This window comes from Xyrauchen texanus, chromosome 6, assembly GCF_025860055.1.
Source record: "Xyrauchen texanus isolate HMW12.3.18 chromosome 6, RBS_HiC_50CHRs, whole genome shotgun sequence".
Classification (NCBI taxonomy): domain Eukaryota; kingdom Metazoa; phylum Chordata; class Actinopteri; order Cypriniformes; family Catostomidae; genus Xyrauchen; species Xyrauchen texanus.
In genome coordinates, this window is record NC_068281.1 from 30,353,401 (window position 1) to 30,366,181 (window position 12,781).

A 12,781-nucleotide genomic window follows, 5' to 3' on the forward strand; every position below is an offset into this window, starting at 1 on the left:
ATTTTCTCATTGAGGGTGAAGTGGAATTGAGATGAAAGGGGAGAGAAAGAAATAGAGAGAAACTGACAGACAGTCAGCCTGAAAGAAAGAGAAGAATGTTCCATCTCGGTTACATGTCTTTCTGCTTGCGGCAACAAAAGTGAAGCCTGTTTGCCGCTGACTACTGTGAAACGGGATCATTAAATTGATTCCATCTGTATTTTCATGGATAACTTTCCATCCACAGCACGTGCTTCAGCCCCTCTTATATCTTCCCCTCTTTTACATACCATGTCATCTATCTGCCTGCCAAAAATCCATATCAATACAGATTAAATAAAAATTTTCTTTTCCAATGACTAGGTAATTATTTTAACTTTTTTTTTAAGCTTTTTTGCTCACAAAATTATATTACACATAGTATTATTCTGTATTGTAATGCTATATAACATGGTTAAAAAGGTCAGGTGCACTATACTAACAGCCCTGTGGCCTTTTGACGTACAAGAACAACTAAAGTAAATATGTGGTATTTTTATATTTTTTACATCATTATAATATGCCTGTTGATCAGTATGACATGTTTATAAATAACGTTTAAGCTGTCATCTGTTGGTAAAGAGAACACAGAGGTTTTCAATTGACATAACACATTGTTCCTAGTATTTATCAAGCATTTTTGGGACAACACAAGAGAAGAACTTTCAGACAGTCCTGGACTCATTTTGTAAAGATTAATTCCATCTAAATATAAATTCCACCATCTCACAACAAATGCTTGGCTGATGGATTTTTTTAGTGTGTTTCCAAAAACACAGATGTCAAACTAATGTGTGTTTACAGAGTTTGTAGACATTGTCCTTATCCAAATGCAATCAAATCCAGTCACTGGATAACTTGCACATTACAGACTAGCATTAGTTTGATTAGGTATATCCAAACTGAATTAACGTGGCATTTCAGTGATTATATTCTGGTTATATATGTCTTTAAAATAACCAGAAGTGTCCTCAAGATAACTGCAGTGTGTTCTGTTGCCTGTAACATTGTCTCCTGTCTCATGGTGGTGCTGGTGCACTTTCTCAGATGCTGCCTTAAATTTAAATGTAAATGACACATTGCAAATCAACAATGGTCTGAATAAAGTGGAATACTGTCAAAATGTTTTAATCATAATGATATGGTAGGGATTCCTATGAATAATGGTCAATGGTTTATTCATGTGTTACAATGATATTTGCCTTTTGATGTCTGTCAGGTTGAAAAAAATATTAAACATTTTATATTTTGTTGTCAAATAAACAGTTGTTTTTTTCTATAATAATAATAATAAAAATAAATTATAATAATTTGCCATCAATTACCTCTGAAAATTATACAAAATACTTTTATCAAATTTTTAGTTTCTAGTTGCTGGATTTACCAATGTTTACATTCAAGAACTCTGGAACACTTTTAGTCATTTCTACATATTTATTGTATTATGTTGTTGAACTTTTACAGTATTACAGTTGAGTCAGCATGTAAGGCAATAAATGGGTCTTCTTCGATTTTGCTGATTCTGAAGTGAGCACGTCCATCTCTTCCAAACTGCACCTCTTTCCCAGTGCATCTGCCTCCTTCCTTCTGTCCAGAGATGACATCACAATATGTGCCTCCTTGCATGCCAGTGTTCAGGGACACATCCAGATCCCTAGAGAACAATGTGAATATTATAGATTATAAGATGCTGTCAACAGTGAAAAATAGCTATTAATAAATAAATCTGTTGGACTCACAATGAAAAGAAAAGTTCTACCTGTCTTTAAAGAGTACATTCTTACCAGTCATCATTATTTATGACAATTAATCAACGATGCCCATGGTCAAAAGCAATCTGGTTGTTCTGGTTGTCCCACCAGTTAGCGAATGACTGTCCATTAACAACATTACAAAAGATCACCATGTTTCTGTGAAGGATAGTTTGGTTTTGATGATAAAATTTAAGCTCCCTTTATAATTTGAGCTGATTATGAAGTTTGTCAGCATGTATAACAAACAGATCATTGCAATGAAACTGTAGGAACTCACTTGATCTGACGCCATCTGTGCTCAAAAACCCAGCCATCTCCACAGGTAGAGTCTGGGTTGATGAGGACAGGTTTTGTGGAACTGTAGCTGGGAGGTAATAGTCAGTCATTTTAGTCCTGTGCAATGAGAAAGTCAACAATGATAAGGGGAGAAAGCTCCTTGGATTTGATTTTGTTTTCTCTGTTGACTGAGTATAATAATCTACCTGTCCATTAACAATGTTGCAGTCCCAACTGTAGCTGGACATTACTCTGGGTGGGCCAACATCAGACCTACAGCCATTTTGTAAAGTCTACATAAATATATATGAATTCTTCTTCTTCCCTGGATGTCGCTCAAAGATGGCGCCGAGTATGGCTGCTGTGTCGCGGGCTTTGTCAAAACACTGCAGTTTATTGTTTTTTTTGTTTACAGTTTTGTGTTTTTTTGTCTTGGATGTTGTCTGCCTTATTGTGTACAAACAATAAGGCAGACAACAGACAAATGTACAGACAAAGCTTTTGGACATTGGTTCGGCAATTACACACCAAAAAACGGACTTCAAATTCTTCAACGCCGACCCGCTGTTTACAAACACGCCAGCGGAGCCCTTTGTCTGGGCTGCCCGGCCGTGGAAACGCAGAAGGAAAAGGAGAAAAAGAGCCAGCGTTCTCATCAGAGTAAGACGTCGTGCAAATCGACCACCGCTACCCAGTATTCTACTTGCAAATGTTCAGTCTCTGGACAACAAGCTCTGTGAGCTGAGAGCGCAGATCTCTATCCAACAAGAGACGAGGGATTGCTGCGTTATCTGCTGTGCAGAAACCTGGCTGGCTGCAGAGATTCCAGACTCGGCCATCGAACCCGCGGGTTCAACGTGCACTGAGCGGACAGAGCGAATGACCTCTCAGGTAAAAGCAGAGGTGGTGGTGTATGTTTTATGATCAACAAATCATGGTGTGATCAGAGGAACATACATTTTATCAAGTCTTTCTGCTCTCCTGATCTGGAATATCTCATGCTTCTGTGTCGACCATTCTGACTACCGAGGGAATTCACAGCTGTCATTATCACTGCTGTGTACATCCCCCCACAAGCCGACACAGACCGGGCACTCAGGGAACTGTATGGGAGCATAAGTGAGCAGGAAACCGCGCACCCCGAGACTGCGTTCATTGTTGCCGGGGACTTCAACAAAGCCAATTTTAAAACAATAGCACCAATATACCACCAACATATCAGCTTCAACACACGAGGGGATCGGCTTTTGGACCATTGCTATTCTCCTTTCCGGGATGGCTACAAATCCCTCCCCCACCAACCATTTGGCAAATCAGACCACTCTTCCGTTCTGCTTCTGTCCGCTTACAGGCAGAAACTGAAACGGGAAGCATCCTCAATGTCAGTAAGACCAAGGAGCTTGTGGTGGACTTCAGGAGGAAAGACAGAGAACACAGCCCCATCACCATTAATGGAGCACTGGTGGAGAGAGTCAGCAGTTTCAAGTTCCTCGGTACCCACATTACTGAGGAACTCACATGGTCCGTCCACACTGAGGCCGTTGTGAAGAAGGCTCACCAGCGCCTCTTCTTCCTGAGACGGCTGAGGAAGTTTGGATTGAACCACCACATCCTCACACGGTTCTAAACCAGCACTGTAGAGAGCATCCTGACTGGCTGCATCACTGCCTGGTACGGCAATAGCACCGCCCACAACCGCAAAGAACAGCAAAGGGTGGTGCGAACTGCCAGAAACATCATTGGAAATGAGCTTCCCTCCCTCCAGGACATCTATAACAGGCGGTGTGTGAAAAAAGCTTGGAGGATCATCAGCGACTCCAGCCACCCGAGTCATGGGCTGCTCTCACTGCTACCATCAGGCAGGCGGTATCGCAGCATCAGGACCCGCACCAGACTACATGATAGCTTCTTCCCCCAAGCAATCAGACTTTTGAACACTTGATATCTCACGATCAACAATCAGCACTGCACTTTATTATTTATCATCTTGTATCACACACTGGACTGTCAAATATATTCTCCCCAATTCAACTATTGTATATATATTTTATATACCCTTACCCTTATTTTTTATTTTTATTGTATGTGTATTCTATATTGGGTGTATTGTTTACTGTACATTGTATATTGTGTTGTGTAAGTATGTGTACATTTGTTATGTAAATTGTGTTGTGTAAATATGTTGTTTATTGTAATTGGTACTGCTATGTTATTCGGAGCTGCACACAAGACTTTCACCTACTGTTGCACTTGTGTACACAGTAGTGTGACAATAAAGTGATTTATTTGATTTTATTTGACCATATATATATATATATATATATATATATATATACTCACCTAAAGGATTATTAGGAACACCATACTAATACTGTGTTTGACCCCCTTTCGCCTTCAGAACTGCCTTAATTCTACGTGGCATTGATTCAACAAGGTGCTGAAAGCATTCTTTAGAAATGTTGGCCCATATTGATAGGATAGCATCTTGCAGTTGATGGAGATTTGTGGGATGCACATCCAGGGCACGAAGCTCCCATTCCATCACATCCCAAAGATGCTCTATTGGGTTGAGATCTGGTGACTGTGGGGGCCATTTTAGTACAGTGAACTCATTGTCATGTTCAAGAAACCAATTTGAAATGATTCAAGCTTTGTGACAAGGTGCATTATCCTGCTGGAAGTAGCCATCAGAGGATGGGTACATGGTGGCCATAAAGGGATGGACATGGTCAGAAACAATGCTCAGGTAGGCCATGGCATTTAAACGATGCCCAATTGGCACTAAGGGGCCTAAAGTGTGCCAAGAAAACATCCCCCACACCATTACACCACCACCACCAGCCTGCACAGTGGTAACAAGGCATGATGGATCCATGTTCTCATTCTGTTTATGACAAATTCTGACTCTACCATCTGAATGTCTCCATCTGAGACTCATCAGACCAGGCAACATTTTTCCAGTCTTCAACTGTCCAATTTTGGTGAGCTCTTGCAAATTGTAGCCTCTTTTTCCTATTTGTAGTGGAGATGAGTGGTACCCGGTGGGGTCTTCTGATGTTGTAGCCCATCCGCCTCAAGGTTGTGCGTGTTGTGGCTTCACAAATGCTTTGCTGCATACCTCGGTTGTAACAAGTGGTTATTTCAGGCAAAGTTGCTCTTCTATCAGCTTGAATCAGTCGGCCCATTCTCCTCTGACCTCTAGCATCAACAAGGCATTTTCGCCCACAGGACTGCAGCACACTGGATGTTTTTCCCTTTTCACACCATTCTTTGTAAACCCTAGAAATCGTTGTGCGTGAAAATCCCAGTAACTGAGCAGATTGTTAAATACTCAGACCGGCCCGTCTGGCACCAATAACCATGCCATGCTCAAAATTGCTTAAATCACCTTTCTTTCCCATTCTGACATTCAGTTTGGAGTTCAGGAGATTGTCTTGACCAGGACCACACCCCTAAATGCATTGAAGCAACTGCCATGTGATTGGTTGATTAGATAATTGCATGAATGAGAAATTGAACAGGTGTTCCTAATAATCCTTTAGATGAGTGTATATATATATATATATATATATATATATATATATATATATGGTGTGCAGGGAAGAAGAATAATTTATTTATCAGTTGACTAGCTTATGTTGTTTTGGCCATTTTGGCTTTTTTACATCATAAATAAAGTTAAGTTGTACCTGGCATCCCAGAATGTGACGAAAGATGCACCTCCAGCACCATGTCCTCTCTGGTTATTGTGTTGTCAATAAATACCAGGGCTTTATCAGTGGGCATCATTCCCCAGCCCTCACCCCAGTTCCTGACATAATAAGTAGTTCACATTGATTCAAATTGCTCAATATCTCCGACATTGTTTTATAATAACAATTCCATTACATTCTTACTTGAGGTAGGACAGTTTTTCTCCATTCCATTTGCACACGACAGTGCCCAACTTGGCACCATTCTTGGACTCAGTGACCCTTCCATGTCCACAGTACTCACTTGATGTAATTGGCTCCTTACCAAGGTCAATAACCTAATAACATACCCAATAATAATTTGACTCACTATTAAAGACTTTTCCACCTTTATACTGATGTTCTTTCAGTAGTTCCATGCAAATGAATGGAAATACCCCTTGATAGATCAAAGGCCTGGAGATAGAGGGAAACCATTTGGTGTTGAGATTATTGAGAATGCCATAAATTGCAGAAAGATCACCGGGCCACATGTGCTTGCAGGCATCCACCCTGAATCCTGCCACATCCATATCAATCAATCAGCTTGTTCTTGAAGCCAGTCACCTTTCCACGCACATAGTCTTTCTCCAAAGCCATGTCCAGAAGACCAACCAGACGACAGTTTCTCACCTGTAAATGATAAAAGTTTGATATGACAACATAGCAAATTTCTCATACTTCATTGATATCTCAGTAGTTCTCAATATTTCAGCTGCCAGTGTTACATTTGCCATCATTGAAGTCCAAATCTGAGTATGGAACTGTGGGGAAATCCTTGTTGTTGGCATTGAAATATGAGCCACAGCTTGAGTGTGTACGTGCTCCATCACCTGCTCCACACATGTGGTTGAGGACTGCATCCACATAGATGTTCACATTCAAGAACAAATATTAGACAGTACTGTATAATGTATCAAGTAAATAAAAGCAAGAACATTCAAATTCACATTTGCTGAAACCAATGTTCTTTACATGTTGCCATTTATTGTTGCATTTACCAAAACTTTGTTGCACCTAGTGATCATGCCTCTCAGCTCATCTTCATTTCCTGATTTGGAACACAAATTTTTAGCTAGTTGGCTGATATCTCTGCCACTAAGGATGCCAGGGGTTTGTGACAACAATGCTCTTACTTGGAGGGAAGATCTGAAATTGACAATTTAATTTAAGAAATTATGAGTCAACCTGTGGTGTCATGACTTAAAAATAAACAAACAAACAAACAATATTGGAATAAACTTTTCTCATTTTAAGCCTAAATACGTTTTAAAAATGCAATCATAATGCTTACCTGAACTCCACCAAAGCCATTTGGTGCAAGGTAGCACTCACACTATTCAGCATATATCAGCCCAGCACCACTCAAACAGGTGGACAATGGAAGTTCTTCCATCTTTTGTGTTAGGGTTGAACTAAGCAATGCTTAGCCCATGTAGCGCTGCCAAGGTTAGAAACATTCATGCTTCCCTGGTTCAGAGAAATCAGACAAGTGATCATGGGTTCATGCACAATATAGTCAAGTCAAGTCATTTTTATTTGTATAGCGCCTTTCACAACACACATTGTTTCAAAGCAGCTTTACAGAAGATCAGGCATTAAACGATGATAAAACTATAATGTCTATAATGTCGATGAATCATCATTGTGGAATTAGATAAAATACGATTGTTTATCGTGTTTAAAAATAAGTAATTAAATAATAATTGTATTAATAACCCCAGTGAGCAAGCTGAAAGCGACTGTGGCAAGGAAGATGTTGATTAATGGAGAAAAATAACCCTGGGAGAAACCAGACTCACTGTGGGGGCCAGTTCCCCTCTGGCTAACATCATGAATATAATGTAAATATTACTTATGTATAGTTAAAGTCATGGTTTAAAATTATTAAACTAAGAAAATGTTAAGGGTCAGTGTTTAAACATCGATTTTGTTTGAACTGTAAGATTATTGACAAATGTCTTTGAAGTCCATCCTGGATTAACTGCAGAAGTTCATAGATGCAATTGTCCTTGTTAATTGGCTGATGAAGGCTTTTGTTAGTCTATGCATTCCATTTCATGATCATAGTCCATCAATAGACCGAAGTGATGCAGGCAGTGATCAGAGATGTGAAACGCAGTTCAACCTGGCCGGTAATTTCGGTGAGGTTCGGTGTGGTCCATCCTAAATCCAAGGTTCAGACAATGGCATATGAAGTATCCCATGTCTTATGGTTGGAGTTGGCATCAGTTCATCCTCTGAAGTCCATCATAATAGACTGAAGTGATGTTTGGCTGGCACTGGCTGCATTTAGTCATCATCATTCAGCGACATATAGCAGTGGAATCCAACACGAAGCAGGAATGGTGATGGATCCAGCCGGTTCTGGTGACCTCAGGATAGGAGTCCCAAGGTTGAGACAAGGAAACAAATAAAATAATATTAGCATAGATGCCATTCAATTTTAGTTATAAATAGAGATATAAATCATGATCAATGTTTCTGGTTTCTGGTTCCGGAAGACTAAACTAAAGCAGCCTAATTGTAGGTTGGAGGATAAATTAGGTGTATGCCTGGCTAAATAGATGAGTCTTTAGTCTAGACTTAAACTGAGGGAGTGTGTCTGCATCTCGAACATTGTTAGGGAGACTATTCCATAGTTAGGAGCCAAATATGAAAATAATTTTGCGATCATAATGAACGTGATGGAATATAGCGTGGTAGAAGGTCACTTAAGTACTGCGGAGATAGACCATTCAAAGCTTTATACGTAGTTAACAGAATTTTAAAATTAATATGGAATTTAACAGGTAGCCAATGTAACGATGATAAAATGGGGCTAATATGATCATATTTCTTGGTTCTCATTAGCACTCTGGCTGCTGCATTTTGAACCAGTTGAAGTTTATTTATTGATCTTGCAGAACATCCTCCCAGTAATGCATTACAATAATCTAGTCTTGAGGTCATGAAATCATGAATTAGTTTTTCAGCATCAGCAACAGAGAGCATGTGCCTTAATTTAGCATTATTTCTTAGGTGGAAGAATTCAAAGGACAGATTGGTATCAAATATAACACCTAAGCTCTTCACTGTTGAAGATGATGTAACAGTACATCCATCGAGAGTCAAATTTTATTGTAGTGGCTTATTTTTTAGAGTTTTTTTGGTCCAATAATTAGAACCTCTGATTTGTCAGAATTGAGTAGAAGGAAATTTCTGGCCTTCCATATTTCATTGATACACTCTGCTAATTTTGAGAATTGTGAAATCTCATCAGGTTTTTAAGAAATATAAAGTTGTGTATCGTCGGCATAGCAGTGGAAACCTATTCCACGATTCCTGATAATATCTCCCAGGGGAAGCATATACATGAAGAAAAGCAGAGGCCCTAAACTGATCCCTGTGGCACTCCATATTTTACTTTTGTTTGGTTTGACAATTCCTCATTTATATAGACAAAGTAGTAGTGGTCTGCTAAATATGACCTAAGCCATGCTAATGCAACTCCACAAATGCCAGCATAATTATCTAGCCTATTCAAGAGAATGTCGTGATCTATTGTGTTGAATGCAGCACTAAGATCTAAAAGCACTAGAAGAGAAATGCAGCAGTGATCAGATGATAAGAGCAAGTCATTTGTAACTCTGATAAGTGCAGTCTCTGTACTGTGATGAGGCCTAAATCCTGACTGAAATTCTTCGTATATACTATTTCTCTGTAGAAATGAACAAATTTGGGAGGATGTTACCATTTCTAGTATTTTTGACCTAAACGGGAGATTTGAAATCGGTCTATAATTAGCCAGTTCTCCAGGATCAAGTTGTGGCTTCTTAATAAGCGGTTTGATAACTGCCATTTTAAAGTTTCTTGGGACAAATCCTTGGGCTTTTGATGTTTCAATAAGTTTTGTTAGCTCTTCAAGAACTATGACAGAGAAGGATTGAAGTTGCACTTGAGGAAAATTATTAGACACTGTTTTCTGAGGTGCTATGACAGATGATTGCATAATTCCAATTTTATTTCTGATTATTTCAATTTTATCTGTGAAGAAATTCATTAAGTCATTACTCTTGTGCTGTGATGTAATATCTGGTTGAGGCTTTATTCCTAACCAATTTAGCCACAGTACTGAATAACATCTAGGATTGTTGTGGTTATTTTCTATGTGTTTACTAAAATATGCTGACCTGGCAGCTTTTAGTGCCTGTCTGTATCTACAGACACTATCCTTCCATGCACCACGAAATACTTCTATTTCGTGGTGCATATATAGAGAGAGAGAGATGAACAATTTTCTATCCAATCAGCAACCTCAAAAGTTCTGTGATATAGTTGTTATCAGCACATGAGAAGTAAACATGTGACATTTACTATGTCCTTCTCACAAATCTTACATTAATCTCTGAACCACCACACTAATAAACTCTGCATGACACTCACCATGTAAACACAATTTGTTACAAGACAGAAATGTGTTTCATTATTCAATAATGTTTCATTAATAATGTGAGTTATGCATTAATTACCATTAAATAATGACTGTTAATAATCTACTCATAAATTATTCTTTAGTTACGACTTCACAATATTGATCATAAAGCAAATAAACAACTGCTTAAATGTTAAAATGAGTTACTATTTTCACGAGAATACTAGTTCATTTTGAGACAGTATACAGTAATCCAAAATGATTTGTAATTTGCTCAAATGTCTTAGTATAATACCCCAAAACAATTGGAAAAATGTGTTACTATATATATAAAACTGTATGTGACCATTTGCAAATTATCCATATTGAGTAGTATAGACTGCAAGACAGTAGAACTGTGGCATGAGACCTGTCAGAGAGGCTTAAGGAAGTGGGCATGGGCCCAGTCTATGAAGTGAACATCAGAGGCAAAGAACAGGATACTGTTCTGTAAATGATTCAACTGTCAATTAAATCGTACTATTTTGCCATAAAAACAGAAAGTCTTGGATATTCATTATAATTTTATGTACTCAGAATACTTTAGTACTTTTGGACTATTCTCAGAATAGGGATCATATGGAAATATTCCACTAGCATCTGACAACCAGAAAGTGTCTAAATACTTTTAAACTTAATGTTGAATTGAAATCATAGAACTGATTTTTTATCATTCATGACTTAGCAAACAGCAAACGAAACCTAACCATATCTAAAACAATGACATGCACACATTTTATGTGTAATACTTATTACTTTTGGGGCCACATAGCACATAATGTATATGGACACATTCATAAACTAGAATAAATTTTTTACCACTGGAGCACTTGGGCCAACAGGATAAAATGTTGTTTATTTATATATAAATATTAAGAGCTGAAGTGAAACTTTAATATCTGAAGTGAGTATGTCCACTGTAGCTTGCATATGTTGGCATTTAGATTTTCATCATAAATAAAGTACCTTGCATCCGAGAATGTATCATTAGATTTACCTACAGCACCATGTCTTTTCTGGTTACCGTGGTTGTCAACAAATACCTGGGCTTTGTCAGAGAGCAACATTCCCCAGCCCTCAACCTAAGACAATACACAAGCACTTTTTTAATTTTGAACTGCAAATTGAAAAACATATTACATTTGGCAACGCAATAGATCCTATTAACTGAAATACAAATGGTATGTAACCAGATGTTACATACCATTTGCATTGCAGTTTGATCTTTATATACAATACTTCACTTGACTTCTTATGTTCACATGTCTCTGACTTAGAGTCAAGAGTCATGTTTGCGGTGTAGTAGTCCAAGCCCAGTCTCTAGTCTTTTGTCAAAATTCCAAGACAAGTCTTCCCACTCTTCCCAGGGCACTGTGAGTTCCAGCATGATCAGTTGCTTGGTGGACTCTGAAATAATGATCATGTCTGGTCAAAGCCATGTTGATGTTATCTGTTTGCCCAGGTCTACTTCCAATTGCCAGTCGGTGGTAGTGATGAGGAGACCAAACTTTGCTCTAGGTTGTAGGTGGGGCTTCTCTACTGCTCTAAGGAATGTAATGGTCTCTTGCTGGTGGTGGTCTTTGCTTGTGTTGATGGCCGTTTCTGCACTCTTAGAGACTGCCTTAAGCACTTGGTCATGGTGCCAGTGATAGCACTTGTGTCCTAGGGCTTTTAGGCAGCTGCTAAGGAGGTGTTCCAAGGATCCTCTATAAGAGTAACAAGGGCAGGAAGGTTTCTCCCTTTTGCCCAAGATGTGAAGGTTTGATGGACTTGGTAGGACATCCTAGACAGCTTGGACCAAGAACCTGATGCGATGGAAGTCTGATTACCAGATGTTGGATCAGGTGATCTTTTGTTGCTGTACACTTTCCCACCAAGTCCATGGTTCTTGCTGTCACATCCCCACCATCCTGCTGGTTTATACCTCCTCCATGCCTGCCCGCACTTCCTCTTCAATGAGATCTTGCCGGACTTTGACCTGGACACTGACAACACTGGTTGCTGGGAAGTAGCCTATGCCTGCACTTATTGTTGATCAGACCCCAACTTGCATCCCAGCAGCACTCGCTCATGGATTTGATAGCCTTCCTCTTTGCCTTCCCGGTGATACCCTGTAACGCAAATGCTTTGCAGAGCGAACGCCCTGCAAATCCTCTGGAACCCACCTCCACAGGCTCATAGTGAGTTCGCCAGCTTTGCCTTCTGTACTCTTCCACAAGCTCCTGGTACTTGGTACGCTTCCTCTCGATAGCCTCAACCATGCGCTCTTCCCAGGGCACTGTTATTTCTAGCATGATCAGTTGCTTGGTGGACTCTGAAACAATGATCATGTCTGGTCAAAGCCATGTAAATGTTATCTGGGCTAGGAACTTCAGCTGCTTCTACTTCCACCAGTGCCTTCTGCCTCAGCCATGACTCAGCCACCTCCAGAGGTTTGTCTGCACTCCATTTCCGGCTTGTTTGAACCTGGATGCCAGCAGATGCCCCTTTTGGATCCATGGATTCTCTGTACTGAACAGCTTCCCATGTCCATGACACCATGAAATCTT

General features: G+C 39.4%; 1 pseudogene; it reads right to left on the reverse strand.

Annotated features, from left to right (window-relative positions):
• Positions 1 to 576: 576 nt before the first annotated feature.
• LOC127645700 (alpha-amylase-like) lies at positions 577 to 12,562 on the reverse strand (annotated as a pseudogene).
• Positions 12,563 to 12,781: the final 219 nt, after the last annotated feature.